Source organism: Macaca nemestrina, chromosome X, assembly GCF_043159975.1.
Source record: "Macaca nemestrina isolate mMacNem1 chromosome X, mMacNem.hap1, whole genome shotgun sequence".
NCBI classification, from domain to species: Eukaryota; Metazoa; Chordata; class Mammalia; order Primates; family Cercopithecidae; genus Macaca; species Macaca nemestrina.
The window spans coordinates 152,706,026-152,722,906 of record NC_092145.1 but is presented as its reverse complement, the minus strand read 5'-3'; the positions used below and the strand labels follow the sequence as shown (position 1 = coordinate 152,722,906).

At 35.6% G+C, this 16,881-nt stretch overlaps 1 long non-coding RNA gene across 4 annotated transcripts in view; it reads left to right on the top strand.

Annotated features, from left to right (window-relative positions):
• Nucleotides 1–16,881, top strand: part of LOC105478095 (uncharacterized) — a 512,132-nt gene that overhangs the window by 289,630 nt on the left and 205,621 nt on the right. For all 4 annotated transcript variants that reach the window (XR_011618284.1, XR_011618285.1, XR_011618287.1 and 1 more), the window contains one exon: nucleotides 7,965–8,039. This is a non-coding gene — a long non-coding RNA (uncharacterized lncRNA). The remainder of the gene's footprint in view (nucleotides 1–7,964; nucleotides 8,040–16,881) is intronic.

The window sequence follows — 16,881 nt, the reverse complement described above, 5'->3', positions numbered from 1 at the left end:
GGAAAGTTATAACTTTAAGTGGTTAAAGAACAGAATTACTTTTCAACATATAACTGGTATTGGAAAAACAGCATCTTGTCGTCTCACAGTTTTCAGACACAAATATGTCAGAAAAAAAATTACACAAACTTTATATAAATTAGTGCAAATTATTTTTTTCATAATAATTTATTTGAAATTCATAATGGCTACAATATGATAGTCAATATAAATCCAACATTAATAGTGAAATTTTCATGCTATTTGAAAAAGTTCAAGAAACCACTCAGACTCCAGCAGTGTAATGATTGATAACTTGGACAATAAATCCTTTGTAGACTAGTCAGTTGAAAACTGCACTGAGAATACTGTCTCTAAAGATGAAAATAAGAAAAACTAAAGTTACATCAAAGATAAAGTCATGAGGTCATCAGTTACAAAGAGAATGGGACATAAATTCTTGCATAAAACCATGTAATAGAAGTCTATTAGGGATGACCATAAGGGAAGAGTTGGAAGTCTTGAATGTATATACTTTAAGCATGTTCTTGTCTGAAAAATTGAGAATAAATTAAATCTTTACGGTTATTTTCATTTAAAAAAGTTTTATGCCTATGTCACCACCATAATACACTTATTTTAGCTCAGAGACTGACACATACTATACACTCAGAGAATATTTATTGAAACAATGAGTGAAATGGAGATTTACATGGTGGCAACCTCAAGGTAGATAAAATGAAGATAATATAATAAATATTGAACTGAAATGAAAGGGTTAAGTGTCATGGTTTGATGTTTTTAAAGTGGTCTTTGTTGGAAGACCTACATGCAATATAATCAGTGTCCCTAAGAAGGCAAATTGAGGTAAGAGTTTGTAATTGAAGGTATCTGCTGTCAGAGAGCTTGAGGCTACTAATATAGAAGACTTATTTAGTTTTCAACTATAATTGAGGATGTTAAAAATCATACCATGCTCCTCAAACGTTAATGTGAAACTTATGTAAGTTACCCTGTTATAAATTTATTTCTCAGCCTCTTAGTTATTTCCTGTTATTTTAGTCTTCAGACAAGATGAAATTCAATCATTTAAAAATAAATTTACATCTAGGCCACTACACAAACTCAAAATTCTGAAATTACTTTTCAGAATGCTGAAAACACTTATTCTTGGCTTCTGTTGAAAATGTGTCAAGATAATTCTTTCATGTAGGGCAAGATATTAGAATTACTTTTTACTATTATTTAGAACCTCTCAATATTACACTGAGAGGTATGGGCACCAACTTAGCCTGCACAGTTTGTAAACCATCAAGGTAAGAGGGGAAATTTTAACTCTCATCCAATACCAGAAAGAGTTGATTAATTCAGCAGGACACATGTGGATTGTGGCCACTAAAAGGGTACCCTTAGAAGCTGTGATGTTAGAATGAGGCACACTGTTTGGCCACACAGAATCATATTAGATGTCTTAAGTATCTATATAAGCTGTGGTTGTAATGGATGAACATTAAAAAAGTCAGGAAACAACAGGTGCTGGAGAGGATGTGGAGAAATAGGAACACTTTTACACTGTTGGTGGGATTGTAAACTAGTTCAACCATTATGGAAAACAGTATGGCGATTCCTCAAGGATCTAGAACTAGATGTACCATATGACCCAGCCATCCCATTACTGGGTATATACCCAAAGGATTATAAATTATGCTGCTATAAAGACACATGCACTCGTATGTTTATTGCAGCACTATTCACAATAGCAAAGACTTGGAATCAACCCAAATGTCCATCAGTGACAGATTGGATTAAGAAAATGTGGCACATATACACCATGGAATACTATGCAGCCATCAAAAAGGATGAGTTTGTGTCCTTTGTAGGGACATGGATGCAGCTGGAAACCATCATTCTTAGCAATCTATCACAAGAACAGAAAACCAAACACCGCATGTTCTCACTCATAGGTGGGAACTGAACAATGAGATCACTTGGACTCAGGAAGGGGAACATCACACACAGGGGCCTGTCATGGGGAGGGGGGAGGGGGGAGGGATTGCATTGGGAGTTATACCTGATGTAAACGACAAGTTGATGGGTGCAGCACACCAACATGGCACAAGTATACATATGTAACAAACCTGCACGTTATGCACATGTACCCTACAACTTAAAGTATAATAATAATAAATAAATTAAAAAAAAAAAAAAAGTATTCAAAAGAGAAGGATGCTGCTTATAGATAAGTAACATCTATCACTTGGTGTTTCTGCTTGGCATGAATATCATGAACTTGACTTGCATGTTTAGTTAATGTGCAACTTGAACACAGGTGCGTAGGCTATGGACTGTTCCCTTTTTAGTGTTTGCATATATAACAACTGACTACAAAAAAGGGGTTTAACACAGCAAAGGGGATTTGGAAAAATTCATCCTGGATGATACATCTCCATCCGCAATGTCATGCCACACTTTTCTGGTCACTGTGTGTGCATGTGCATACATCTATATATTGCATTTATTAAATTTGCAAGAATAGTTTAAGTGTCTGAGAAAGTATGTTTAGTAATCAAAAATTGAAGGAAGCTTAACATATTAAGTGAGGCTTAAAACATTTAATGCATGCTAAATAATTACACTTGTTAATGTAGACATAATTAAAAATCTCCTTTAAAGGTAATTATAAAATGTCCTAGATTTCTATTTAAAATAATATTTATGATGCAAATTAAAAGCATAAGGGTGATTAAGGCAAACCGGTATTTTGAATTTATAACCATAATAAATTGAATATTAATATTTAAAATCAAAGTAACTTCTGTATAATCTATGTACAAAATTCATCCCCCGGGGCACCAAAAACTCATCATCATCTTTTCCTTTCAGTGCCTGATTTTAAGTTGCAAAGGGCCAGGGAACCTACCTACTGGTAAAAGTTTCTATTGACATAGATTAAGATGATTTTGCAATAGCTGTGGAAGTTCACTGTCGACATGCAATTGACATGTCCATTAGGAAATTTTCATATTTATAGGAATTTATAGTGCTTAAAGATATTTGTCTTCTGGAATATAAAATGGGTTTTGTGATTGTCATTTTAAATGGGGAGCTAAGTAATTTCACATGCTTATAATTTCAGCTGAATTATTACTGTAGTTATAATGGAATTATAAGACAATTTGAACAGAATCAACAGTATCAAATACTGCTAAGTAAGTGAAGATTGAGAAGTGACCAAAAAATTAATGATGTGGAAGTTGTCGGTGACCTGGAAAAAGACAGTTTTGATGGAGTATTCGGTGGAAAGCCTGAAAAAAAAATAGTTTTAAAAAAGAGTGGGGAGAAAAGAATGGAAATAGTGAGTACACACAACTTCTTAATTTTTATTTTCTGAAAAAGAGTAGAAATAAGGAATGGTGCTTGGTAGGGATGTGTGAATAAATTAAAAATTAACCATCATGAGCTTTAAGTAGAATCTAGCAGATGAGCAATCATATTGGAAAGTAAATAATTCACTTTCATAATTAAAAAAAAAACTGGATAAATACCTCAAATGACTTTGCTATGAGACCTAACTAGTGCCTTTCTGATATCTTCAAGGTAAATATTTTCTCATCGTTAACCTTTGACCTTTATAGAAAGGTCTCTTATCAATTAATTCATAAAAATTCTAAAATGACTATTAACAATTTCTAGGAATTAAAAATGCTATTTTTATACTTCTGTTGGCTTGTTTTATTTGCTTATTTGCTTTTATTTGCTTTTCCATTCCTTGGAAACCAAGCAGGATTTTCTTTTTCTTTTTTCCTTTTTTTTATACTTTAAGTTCTACAGTACATGTGCACAACATGCAGGTTTGTTACATATGTATACATGTGCCATGTTGGTGTGCTGCACCCATTAACTCATTATTTACATTAGGTATATCTCCTAATGCTATCCCTCCCCCTCCCCACTCCCCACAGTAGGCCCCGGTGTGTGATGTTCCCCTTCCTGTGTCCAAGTGATCTCATTGTTCAATTCCCATCTATGAGTGAGAACATGCGGGGTTTGATTTTCTGTTCTTGAGATAGTTTGCTGAGAATGATGGTTTCCAGCTGCATCCATGTCACTACAAAGGACACAAACTCATCCTTTTTTATGGCTGCATAGTATTCCATGGTGTATATGTGCCACATTTTCTTAATCTAGTCTGTCACTGATGGACATTTGGGTTGGTTCCAAGTCTTTGCTATTGTGAGTAGTGCTGCAATAAACATACGTGTGCATGTGTCTTTATAGCACCATAATTTATAATCCTTTGGGTATATACCCAGTAATGGGATGGCTGGGTCAAATGGTATTTCTAGTTCTAGATCCTTGAGGAATCGCCACACTGTTTTCCACAATGGTTGAACTAGTTTACAGTCCCACCAACAGTGTAAAAGTGTTCCTATTTCTCCACATCCTCTCTAGCACCTGTTGTTTCCTGATTTTTTAATGATTGCCATTCTAACTGGTGTGAGATGGTATCTCATTATGGTTTTGATTTGCATTTCTGTGAGGCGAGTGATGATGAGCATTTTTTCATGTGTCTGCTAGCTGTATGAATGTCTTCTTTTGAGAAGTGTCTGTTCATATCCTTTGCCCACTTTTTGATGGGGTTGTTTGTTTTTTTTCTTGTAAATTTGTTTGAGTTCTTTGTAGGTTCTGGATATTAGCCCTTTGTCAGATGAGTAGATTGCAAAAATTTCCTCCCATTCTGTAGGTTGCCTGTTCACTCTGATGGTAGTCTCTTTTGCTGTGCAGAAGCTCTTTAGTTTAATTAGATCCCATTTGTCAATTTTGGCTTTTGTTGCCGTTGCTTTTGGTGTTTTAGACATGAAGTCCTTGCCCATACCGATGTCCTGAATGGTATTACCTAGGTTTTCTTCTATGGTTTTTATAGTTTTAGGTCTAACATTTAAGTCTCTAATCCATCTTAAATTAATTTTTGTATAAGGAGTAGGGAAAGGATCCAGTTTCAGCTTTCTACTTATGGCTAGCCAATTTTCCTAGCACCATTTATTAAATAGGGAATCTTTTCCCCATTTCTTGTTTTTGTCAGGTTTGTCAAAGATCAGATGGCTGTAGATGTCTGGTATTATTTCTGAGGACTCTGTTCTGTTCCATTGGTCTATATCTCTGTTTTGGTACCAGTACCATACTGTTTTGGTTACTGTAGCCTTATAGTATAGTTTGAAGTCAGGTAGCGTGATGCCTCCAGCTTTATTCTTTTGGCTTAGGATTGTCTTGGCAATGCATTCATCCATTCTTTTTTCAAGGTTTTTAGTTTCCTTGTGCTGGTTACGTAGTTCCTCCTTTAGCTCTGAGAAGTTTGATCGACTGAAGCCTTCTTCTCCTAACTCGTCAAAGTCATTCTCCGTCCAGCTTTGTTCCATTGCTGGCAATGAGCTGCATTCCTTTGGAGGGGGAGATGTGCTCTGATTTTTTGAATTTCCAGCTTTTCTGCACTGCTTTTCCCCCATCTTTGTGGTTTTATCTGCCTTTGGTCTTTGATGATGGTGATGTACTGATGGCATTTTGGTGTGGGTATCCTTTCTGTTTGTTAGTTTTCCTTCTTACAGTCAGTACCCTCAGCTGCAGGTCTGTTGGAGTTTGCTTGAGGTCCACTCCAGACCCTGTTTGCCTGGGTATCAGCAGCGGAGGCTGCAGAAGATAGAATATTGCTGAACAGCGAGTGTTGCTGAACAGTGAGTGTTGCTGTCTGATTCTTGCTCTGGAAGCTTCGTCTCAGAGGTGTACCCAGCCATGTGAGGTGTGAGGTGTCGGTCTGCACCTAGTGTGGGATGTCTCCCAGTTAGGCTACTCAGGGGTCAGGGACCCACTTGAGCAGGCAGTCTGTCCATTCTCAGATCTCAACCTCTGTGCTGGGTCAATCACTGCTCTCTTCAAAGCTGTCAGACAAGGACATTTACATCTGCAGAGGTTTCTGCTGCTTTTTGTTTAGCTATGCCCTGTCCCCAGAGGTGGAGTCTACAGAGGCAGGCAGGCCTCCTTGAGCTGAGGTGGGCTCCACCCAATTCAAGCTTCCCAGAGGCTTTGTTTACCTACCTAAGCCTCAGCAATGGTGGGCGCCCCTCCCCCAGCCTCACTGCCGCCTTGCAGTTAGATCTCCGACTGCTGTGCTAGCAATGAGGGAGGCTCTGTGGGCTTGGGACCCTCTGGGCCAGTTGTGGGATATAATCTCCTGGTGTGCCGTTTGCTAAGACCCTTGGTAAAGTGCAGTATTAGGGTGGGAGTTACCCGATTTTCCAGGTGTTGTGTGTCTCAGTTTCCCTTGGTTAGGAAAAGGAATTCCCTTCCCCCTTGCACTTCCCAGGTGAGGCAATGCCTCACCCTGCTTCAGCTCTCGCTGGTCGGGCTGCACCCGCTGATCAGCACCGACTGTCCAACATGCCCCAGTGAGATGAACCCAGTACCTCAGTGAAAATGCAGAAATCACCAGTCTTTTGTGTCGCTCACACTGGGAGCTGGAGGCTGCAGCTGTTCTTCCTATTCGGCTATCTTGGGCACCCCCCCCTTTTTTTTTAATTTCTGTAGGTTTTTGGAGAACAGGTGGTAGTTGGTTACATGAATAAGTTCTTTAGTGGTGATTTGTGAGATTTTGGTGTAGCCATCATCCGAGCAGTATACATTGAACCCAATTAGTAGTTCTTTATCCCTCACCCCCTTCCCACCATTTTCCCTTGAATCCCCAAAGTCCATTATATCATTATTTTGCCTTTGCATCTTCAAAACTTAGCTCCCACTTATGAGTGAGAACATACGATGTTTGGTTTTCCATTTCTGAGTTACTTCACTTAGAATAATACTATCCAATCCCATCCAGGTTGCTGTGAATGCCGTTAATCCATTCCTTTTTATGGCTGAGTAGTATTCCATCATATGTATATTTTATATATATATATATATCGCAATTTATTTATCCATTCAGTGATTGATGGGCTCTGGGCTGGTTTCACATTTTTGCAATTGCAAATTGTGCTGCTATAAACATTCTTGTGCAAGCATCTTTTTTCAATGCTACTTTCTTTACTTCCTCTCTTCTTTCCTTCTGCCCCTTCCTCCCTCCTCTCCTTCCTTCCTTTCTCCCTTCCCCTGCTTGCCCTTCTTTCCCTTCCTTCCTTCTTTCCTTTCTTCCCCTTCCTTCCTTCCTCCCTCTTCCTCTTCCTCTTCCTCTCTCTCTCTCTCCTCTCTCTCTCTCTCTTTCTTCATAATAACTTAGGTCAAGCACCCTGACTCAAGATAAACCTCCTCCGCAAGAGGTCACTTGAAACATGAAGACAGGGTTTATATGTTTCAATCAGTCAGCAGGAAACTCCTGACCAAATACATTCTGAGGACTAACTTATGTAGAGCAAAACTTGTGTGGGTAAAGGAAAAACTTGAGCACCTAGAGTCCTGGATAGGATATTATAATAAGATTGGATCCTACAGAAGGGAGGGGAGAGATGGGGAAGTGAAGTGCAATAGAAGGAGGCACAGAAAGAGAGGGGAAAAGATGACCACTGAGAGCATTCTTGATTTATTTGGCCACATTTTGAGGAGAGATTAGCAGTGCTTCATGGGAGTTATCTGCACATCAACTTTGCCACACAAACCAGGCCACCTGCAAGCCCCATCTCTTTTTTGTGGAGGTGAGAGTTCATAGGGTCCTTAAGAGTTCCCCTTGGAAGCAAGCTATGCCATTAATCCGTCACTAATGGGCTGAAAATTTAGTCCTAATAATCCCCTGTTTAAAATGCTGCATATATCACAAAATTGATAGCTTGGCTACTTCATTTTACTATATAGATCTATAGAGAGATACTTAATTTATCTGTAGCTGAAATTTTCCAATTTCAATGTTTTTGATGATGTCAGTTATCATTCTGAAACTATCCTCGTATTATCACCCATAGTGCCATGCCAATGAATTTGCTTCTTATTTTCTTTTTTCTTCCTAGCACTTACAAATTCATAAACTATTACTACTGAAGACAAGTTAAGAGATTGTGTCCTCCAAACTCATCATTTTTCAGGTAAGGAAACCTACGTTCAGAGATGTTACCCTGACAGCTCCAAGAATGTAGAAGTTGTTTATAGCAGAAGATAGCTCATATTTTCTCTAGGCCATGTCAAATGGAAAAATCATATATGAATGACGTTTCATTTTTTCCATTATATGATTGCAGACTGAATGGATCACAGTTTTTTTAAAATCACGTCTAAATTATACTCTTTGAAGATGTTCATTAAGTTCAAACTGCACACAATTCACAGTAGTAAGTTCAACGTCAGTTACAGAATATTTAAATTTAAAAACATCATTGTTCTCACACCCTAAGATCACTTTTTAATGATTTTTAAATATTAATTTGGAATTATGTTTTAAATACTAGAAATTATATTCTTTATGAAATATTTTTGCCTGTGTCTTCATTTAACACTATGTTGGCATCATTTTCCATAATGACAAATAGGCTTCAGAATGATAAATTATAAATTAATCCTTGTATTTTGATCAACATTCCAGAACCTTTTCTATGAATCTCTTTTTTATGCACTTTGTAATTTTTACTGTCACGAATATATTCATACACATATCTTCTGGTTAGTTGAAATGATTTCTTTTTGAGAAAGGTTTAGGAAGGAGATTTCTGTGATTAATGTTTCAAAACCATGGCTAGAACAGCATGGTTCAGGACAGAGGAGCCCATCAATAAGGAAAGGCCCTCCTTTCAGCTTCATCTCATCCCTCCACCAATGTGTGACCTCAACTAATTATTTAGCCTTTTCAACTTCAGTGTTCTTCTTATTAAAGTGGGTGCAGACACACCTCTCTAATAGGAATGTTATTAGGACTGTTTATAAATAAAATATTCGGTTTAGTGTCAATATATGGTAAGTGCCCAATTAATTATGTTCAATGTTTTCTTTATGGTTCTTAAAATATTTCTTTCCAAAACTGTTATGGCATTTTCCTCTCCCACTATCCCCCTGAAATATATCTCTTTTTAAACTATTTGGATCATTTATTGGATCTAAAATGATACTTTAAGTTTGCTTTGATTTTTGATTTCTCTAATTTTCTTTGAATTATTTTTAAAGTAAATTGACCAGCTGTGATGTTATTTTTTTAAAATGTAATGCATAAGAAGATTAACCATTCTATTAATTAATCAAAACACCAGAATAATATTTTTATTCTTATTTATGAAACTTAAATGGTCCATTATAATCTCTCACTGATATTTCTGTAAGATTGTGAAGTCTACACATATAATATTGGATCCTAGACATTTGGAATTCAGAAAAACAAAAGAAAAACAACAACCTGAATCAAAAAACCCAGAGAATCTGAAGACATTGTAGAACTTTCTCCCCTTCCATTTGGAAAACGTTAGAGATACTATCAAATAATGGGTCAATAGTGTACTGTATCCATGCAGGGATATTTAGATCACCTATGTATAATGGCAATTTCAAGAGTCATGGCTCAATTTTGTGAACTAGACAATTCTGGTAATTGTAAGAGCAGTAGATGAAGCTGATGTCTCACATGCTGAACATATGCTACTTAAACACATAGCCGTCATTCCTGGTGCTTTCTACAAAAAATATTTCGTCTCATTAAAAATGACTGTTGGCCGGGCACTGTGGCTCACACATGTAATTCCTGCACTTTGGGAGGCTGAGTGAGGCAGGTGGATCACCTGTGTTCAGGAGTTCGAGACCAGCCTGGCCAACATGGTGAAACCCCATCTCTACTAAAAATACAAAAATTAGCCGGGTGTGGTGGCAGATGCCTGTAATCCCAGCTACTCGGGAGGCTAAGGTGAGAGAATCGCTTGAATGCAGGAGGCAGAGGTTGCTGTGAGCTGAGATCACGTCACTACACTCCAGCCTGGGTGACAGAGCAAGACTCTGCCTCAAAAAATAAAAAATAAAAGTGACCCCTGATAGTTAAATAAAGGTAAGGAGAGGAATCAGAAAATCATCCATGCCCTGCCATAATTAAGGTTTGTGAGCATTTAGATGTCTTTCTCCTCTATTTTAAAATATGCATAGGTTTTACCAAATGGGCTCCTGTTTTATGTTTTGTGGTCATAGTTATTCGTACCTCCTGGAACAGCAAAAGATGGGCATTTACAGGAACCACCATTGAGGCAAATAATGTCTAATATGGAGAGAATACAATGCCAAGTATTGTAATTGGTTTATTTTTTGTTATTTTTTATATTTTTTCTTATAAGGATATAAGGCAAAATGTGTGCCTGTGTTCAGCTGGAGATGTGTATACAGCGGTAAGACACATACACAGTTGCTGATTCTACTCTTCAGATATCTGAGTGTAATTTGTAATCCTTCCCATGGTCTACTGAGAGTGTTTTGTACTTCAATATATTTAATGCAATATCGCCGTTTCACAGATTTATTTTATTTTAAAAAGATACACAGACTTCGGTATATTGTAGTAAACAAAAGTAGAAAAATTAAGTCAGCAATTGAAGAAATAATTACATATTCTTTCCCTGAGATGTAAGCCTGCAAAATACATAAAGATATATGCTTTTCATTTGAAATAAGAAAAATAAAAGATTCTGCCTCATGATGCTCATGAAAACAATCATTTTTTTCTTTTTGGCAACGGCTTTGGAGTGGAAGCACATTACTGTCATCTCCTGAAAGAATTAAATATAAAGTGAAAACCCAGTGAAGAGGAAGAAAATGCCATATAAATTTCAAATGAAGATTTGGAACTGGATTATGATGAAAAATGTTGCTAAACCTTATGATCTCTACCTTCTTTAGTCCCTCCTTGGGAATCACGTAGCAGTGGACCCGGCCATCTAGGACTATTTGAAGTAACTTTGGGTGGTAAAGTTCAGAAGAATCAACCCTAGAGAGCCTTAAATAACAATACTCAAATGGGACATATTGCCATTAAGTCTGTCCCTAACTTAAAAATGTTTAAGTAAATGCTACACACACACACACACAAAGTAATACTTTGCTAATACTTTCCAGAGAGAAGGATGGAGGGGAGAAAATAAATACACATAAAGAAGACTCCTTTGATCTTTTCCAGTAATGTGGAATGCTCACTTTAATGGAACTATGATTCAAACTGCACCTATAAGAACCAGGATCAAGATCTACATTTTCAAATGTTTGGAAATTTTCTGAAAACATCTAATTAGGTCTTGAAAATTTTCAAACATATGATTAGCTCTTGTTCACAATTCCTATAGGTACAGTTTCATTATAGTACCATTAAGTCAGAATATACGAAACTTCAGTTCGAAGGAATAAGTTCAAGAGATCTATTGGAAAACAGGGTGACTATAGTTAATAACAGGGTATTGCATTCCTGAAAATTGTTAAGAGAGTATATTTTAAATGTTCTCACAAGAAATAATAAGTTATATTTCATATAATAAAATATATGTTCATAATAATACATATGTTAATTACCCCAGTTGAACCATTCCATAATGTATACATATTTCAAAATATGTTGCATGCAATATAAACAAATTTTATTTGGTTGATGCAAAAGTAATTGTGGTTTTGCCATTAAAAGTAATGGTAGATATTACTTTTTTGTAATAAAGTAATATTTAATTAAAGGATAAATAGTTTTTTAGAATTTAAATAATCTCAACTATGCCAATGCTGAGAGAGATTAGAAAGACATGAGAAAGTCACCCAATTAAATAAGAAACCCACACTGAAATGTCTGCAAAAAACAGCACTGTCAAGATGATTTTATCATGGAGAAAAATATTCCAAAATCCAGAAAGTAATTAACTATTTGGAGAAGATGGACGAAAATGGGAAACTATTAGGTTGAAACACATTTTTACAAGTCCCTATAATTGAAAATAAACTTTACTTCTCTGTAATACTTGTTCAATTCTGTTGATTCAAGAGAAGGCCCAATTGATTTGGAAAATGAAATTTGAAAGGAATCCAGATAGTTTCATGAGTTTTTAACTGAACAGAATATTTGAAAACCCTTGCACTACAAAGAAATTTTAACAACATTGACCTGTATGCCTGATTTTAGCTTTGCTGTGGTCTTAAGGTGGTACGATCTTACAGTTTTAAATAGGCCCAGAGATATTCATTATGTGATTATGAATCACTTCCAAGGGTAAATTTTAGAGTAGGATTTAGTCATATCTATAACAACACTGATGGAGCATGTGTCAAGTTAAAGGCAAAATATTAAGAATAAGGGACAGTTCTCAGCTGACAGGAGTGAGGCAAATGTCGACAGTATTTCAGATATCATGAACCATTTGGCCAGATAGTCCAATACTCACTGAATAACATGTCACATGTGTAGGATCTTAATAGCTGAGGTGCCTAAGGAGAATTTTTCTTTAGCTGGACTCCCCATTGGAATCAACTAAAAGGAGTTGTTTTTACAAATGCTATTGGTAGAGCACCATCCCCAGAGATTCTAATTCAATGCAGGCAGAGGGTGGAAGAGTTTGGGGAAGATGATGTCTCCATTTCTTAAAGCTTCCCCAGTTGATTTCAATATGAATCTACAGTAAAACTATCATCGTGGGTCATAACTAGAATTGTATTTTATACTTGTGTCTTTTTCTATTTCAGTTTTTATGAGACTAGCAAGACCCAGTTTAAACTATAAGGTAGAATCTGCAACTACTATAAAATATATTTGAAAAACTTCTTAGAATATTGAAGTTTAACATCACAGCGTATCTGGAGCATTCTAAATGAGCATCTTCCCGGGGAATTGACCCACAGTCATGGTCTTAAAATGTTTCGCTCACCCCCATTTTAAATTAATAAAAGGTGGCTGTGGAACTGCCAAAATCTGGTATTGGCTTTCAACTAGAGATGTCAAGTGGCTGGCTCTTGTTTCTTGTAAAGTGGCCAATATGTGGTTTGGAGCTCTGATTAGGGGAAATTCTGGTAATATTAAGAAAACATTCTCCTGTTATGTAATGGGCCAGGAATGTATACTCAAAATCCAAAAATCATCTAATAAAATGTTTTAAAACAAGTACCAAGAGGAGAATCTTCTCTTTGTTGCCTTCAGCTAGTTTAAATGAATGTATAGGCATACCTTGGAGAGATTGCAGGTTCAGTTCCAGACCACAACAATAAAGTGACTATTGCAATTAAAGCAAGTCACATGAATTTTTTGGTTTCTTGGTACATATAAAATTTATGTACCGTAGCCTATTAATTGTACAATAGCATTAGATCTAAATAACAAAGTACATACCTTAATTAAAAATACTTTATTGCCCAAATGCTAATGATTATCTGAGCCTTCAGCAAGTCACATAACCTTTTTGCAGGAAAGATTTCTCTGTAGCATTTGATGTTGTTTGATATTATTTTACCCACAGTAGAACTTCTTTCACAATTGGAGTCAGTTCTCTCAAATTCTGCCTCTGCTTTATCAACTAAATTCCTGTCATATTCTAAACCCTTTATTGTTGTTTCAACAATGTTCACAGCATGTTCACCATCTGAAGAGATCACTTTCTTTGCTCATCCATAAGAAGCAACTCCTGTTTCATTCAGGTTTGATATGAGATTGCAGCAATTCAGTCCCATCTTCAGGCTCCACTTCTAATTTTAGTTCTGTTGCTGTTTCTGCCACATCTACCGTTACTTCCTCCACTTAAGCTTTGAACCCCCCAAAATCACCTATGAGGGTTGGAATCAACTTTTTCCAAACTTCTGTTGATGTTGGTAGGCTGACCTCCTCCCATGAATCACAAAAGTTCTTAATAGCATCTAAGATGGTAAATCTTTTCCAGAAGGAGTTCAATTTACTTTGACCAGATCCAACAGATGAATCACTGTCTATGGTAGCTATAGCGTTATAAGATCTATTTCTTAAATAATATGAATTAAAAGTCAAAATTACTCCATAAGCTATGGACTGCAGAATTGATGTTGTGTTAGTAGGCATGAAAACAACATAAATCTCCTCATATGTCTCCATCAGAGCTCTTGGGTTACCAAGTGAATTGTCAATGAGCAGAAGTATTTTCAAAGAAATCTTTTTTTTTTTTTTCCCTGAGTGGTTTAAAATATTCAGTAAACCATGCTGTAAACAGATGTACTGGAGGGCTTAAAATATTCAGTAAACCATGCTGTAAACAGATGTACTGTTGTCCAGGCTTTGTTCTTCCATTTACGGAGCACAGGTAGAGTAGATTTAGCATAATTCTGAAGGACCCCAAGATTTTCAGAATGGTAAATGAGCATTGGCTTCAACTTAAAGTCACCAGCTGCCTATCAAGAGAGTCAGCCTGTCCTTTGAAACTTTGAAGCCACACATTGACTTCTCTGTAGCTATGAAAGTCCTAGGTGGCATCTTCTTCCAACAGAAGGCTGTTTCTCCTACACTGAAAATCTTTTGTTTAGTGTAGCCACCTTCATGAATGATCTTAGCTAGGCCTTCTGGATAATGTGCTGCAGCTTCTCATCAGCACTTGCTACTGCACCTTGTATGTTTATGTCGTAGAGACAGCTTCCTTTTTTAAACCTCATGAACCCATGTCTTCTAGCTTCAAACTTTTCTTCTGCAACTTCCTCACCTCTCTCAGCCTTCATTGAATTGGAGAAAATTAGAACTTTGCCCTGGACTAGGCTTGGTTAAGGGAATGTTGTATGGGTTTGATCTTCTATCCTTACCTCTTGAACTATCTTCATTTCAGCAATAAGGCTGTTTCACTTTCTTATCATTCATGTGTTCACTGGAGTAGCACTTTTCAATTCCTTCAATAACTTTTTATTTGCATTAACAACTTAGATAACCGTGTTTCTCAAGAGGCCTAGCTTTTGGCCTATCTTGGCTTTCACTATGCCTTAATCACTAAGCTTAATCATGTCTAGCTTTTGATTTAAAGTGAGAAACATGAGACTCTTCTTTTTCACTTGAACACTCAGAGGCCATTACAGGGTTATTAATTGGCCTGATTTCAACCTTGTTGTGTCTCAGGGAATAGGCAAGACTGAGGAGAAAGAGAAATAGGGTAACAGCTGGTAGGTGGATCAGTCAGAACACACACAACATTTATTGATTAAGTTTGCCATCATATATGAACATGGTTCATGGTGCCCCAAAACAATTACAATAGTAACATAAAAGATAATTTATCACAGATCACCATAGTAGATAGAATAATAATGAAAAAGTTTGAAATATTGCAGGAATTACCTAAATATGACACAGAGACACAAAGTGAGCCCATGCTGTTGGAAAAATGGTACCTATAGACTTGCTGGACGCAGGGTTGCCACAAACCTTCAATATATAAAAAAAGGCAGTGTCTGTGAAGCACAGTAAAGCAAAGCATAATAAGGTGAGGTACACTTATACACAGCGATGATTAAAGTACATTAACGTGCAGAAAAAGAGGGCAAGAAGCAAGTTATCAATTGAACAAAACAATAGATGTATAAAACACATCATTACAGAAACCTGGCAACTTGGTGGTACCAGTCCTTGTTTATGGACACAACCTTCATAATCAGCTCTATGTATGCACTCATTCATTTATTCAGCTATTCATTAATTCATGCATACATTTTTATTAGTTTTCTATTTCTGCTATAAGAAATAACCATATACTTAGTGGCTTAAATCAACACAAATGTATTATCTTACTGTTCTACCGGTCTGAAGTTTGGAATGAATCTCACTGGGCTAAATGTAGTTGTCAAAGCTGCATTCCTTCTGAAGGTTCCAAAGGAAAGTCTCTTTCCATCCTTTTGTCAGCTTCTAGATGACAGCTGCATTCCGTTGTTCCTGGCCCCTTCCTCCACCATCAAAATGCACCACTGCAAACTAAGCTTCCTTCCTCATGTCACTTTTTCCCCCTAAACCTCCTGTCTCTCTCACAGGGACCCATGGGATGATAGTTCCACCTCAAAATCCTTGACTTAAGACACCTTTAAAGTCCCTTTTGCCATGTAAGCTAATATAGTCACAATGTTGGGGGATTTGAACAAGGACATATTTAGAGGGGGATTGCTTTGTCTACTGCAATACTGCAAATAAAGGTACTTATTAAGCTTTACTGATTAACTTTTAAACTCAAAATAATACATTTTTACATTTGAAACATTTTTTGATTGTCCACTAAGGTGAATTTTAGCGCCCTTACGATTTTGCCAAATCTTATCTCACCTTCAACCTCTTCACCATATATATATTTATATTAAATGTATTCATTAAATTAACATTTAATAGAATTATAGTATTATATATTTTTATATATTTTCATAGTAATTATGTTATACATTATATGCTTATATTAATTATATGTTATAATTAATATATAATATAAAATACTAATTATATATAATATATTAATTGCATGTAATTATGATATAATATAATATATAATCATATACATGATATTATATGTTATATTATATATTTCTTCATATATAATATAACAATATTTGTCATATTTTGTATTATATATGATATATATTATTATATTTTATATTGTGTATATTATGCATCATATATTATATACATTATATGATATATAATATACATTATAATAATATACTATATATTATATATTGTATATTATATATTATATATTGCATATTATATAATATACATGATAATATATAATAGCAATATATAATCATCTATAACATGATAAATATATATTATATGATATATAATTATATATTATATGTTACATTATAGTATAATATATTTCATTATATATAATTATGATATATAACATAATATATATCATATATAATGTATGATAAATATTATATGCTTCCTTCCTCACATCACTTTTTCCCTTTGATCTTTTCTCCCTTGAATATATGATAAATATTATCTATCATATT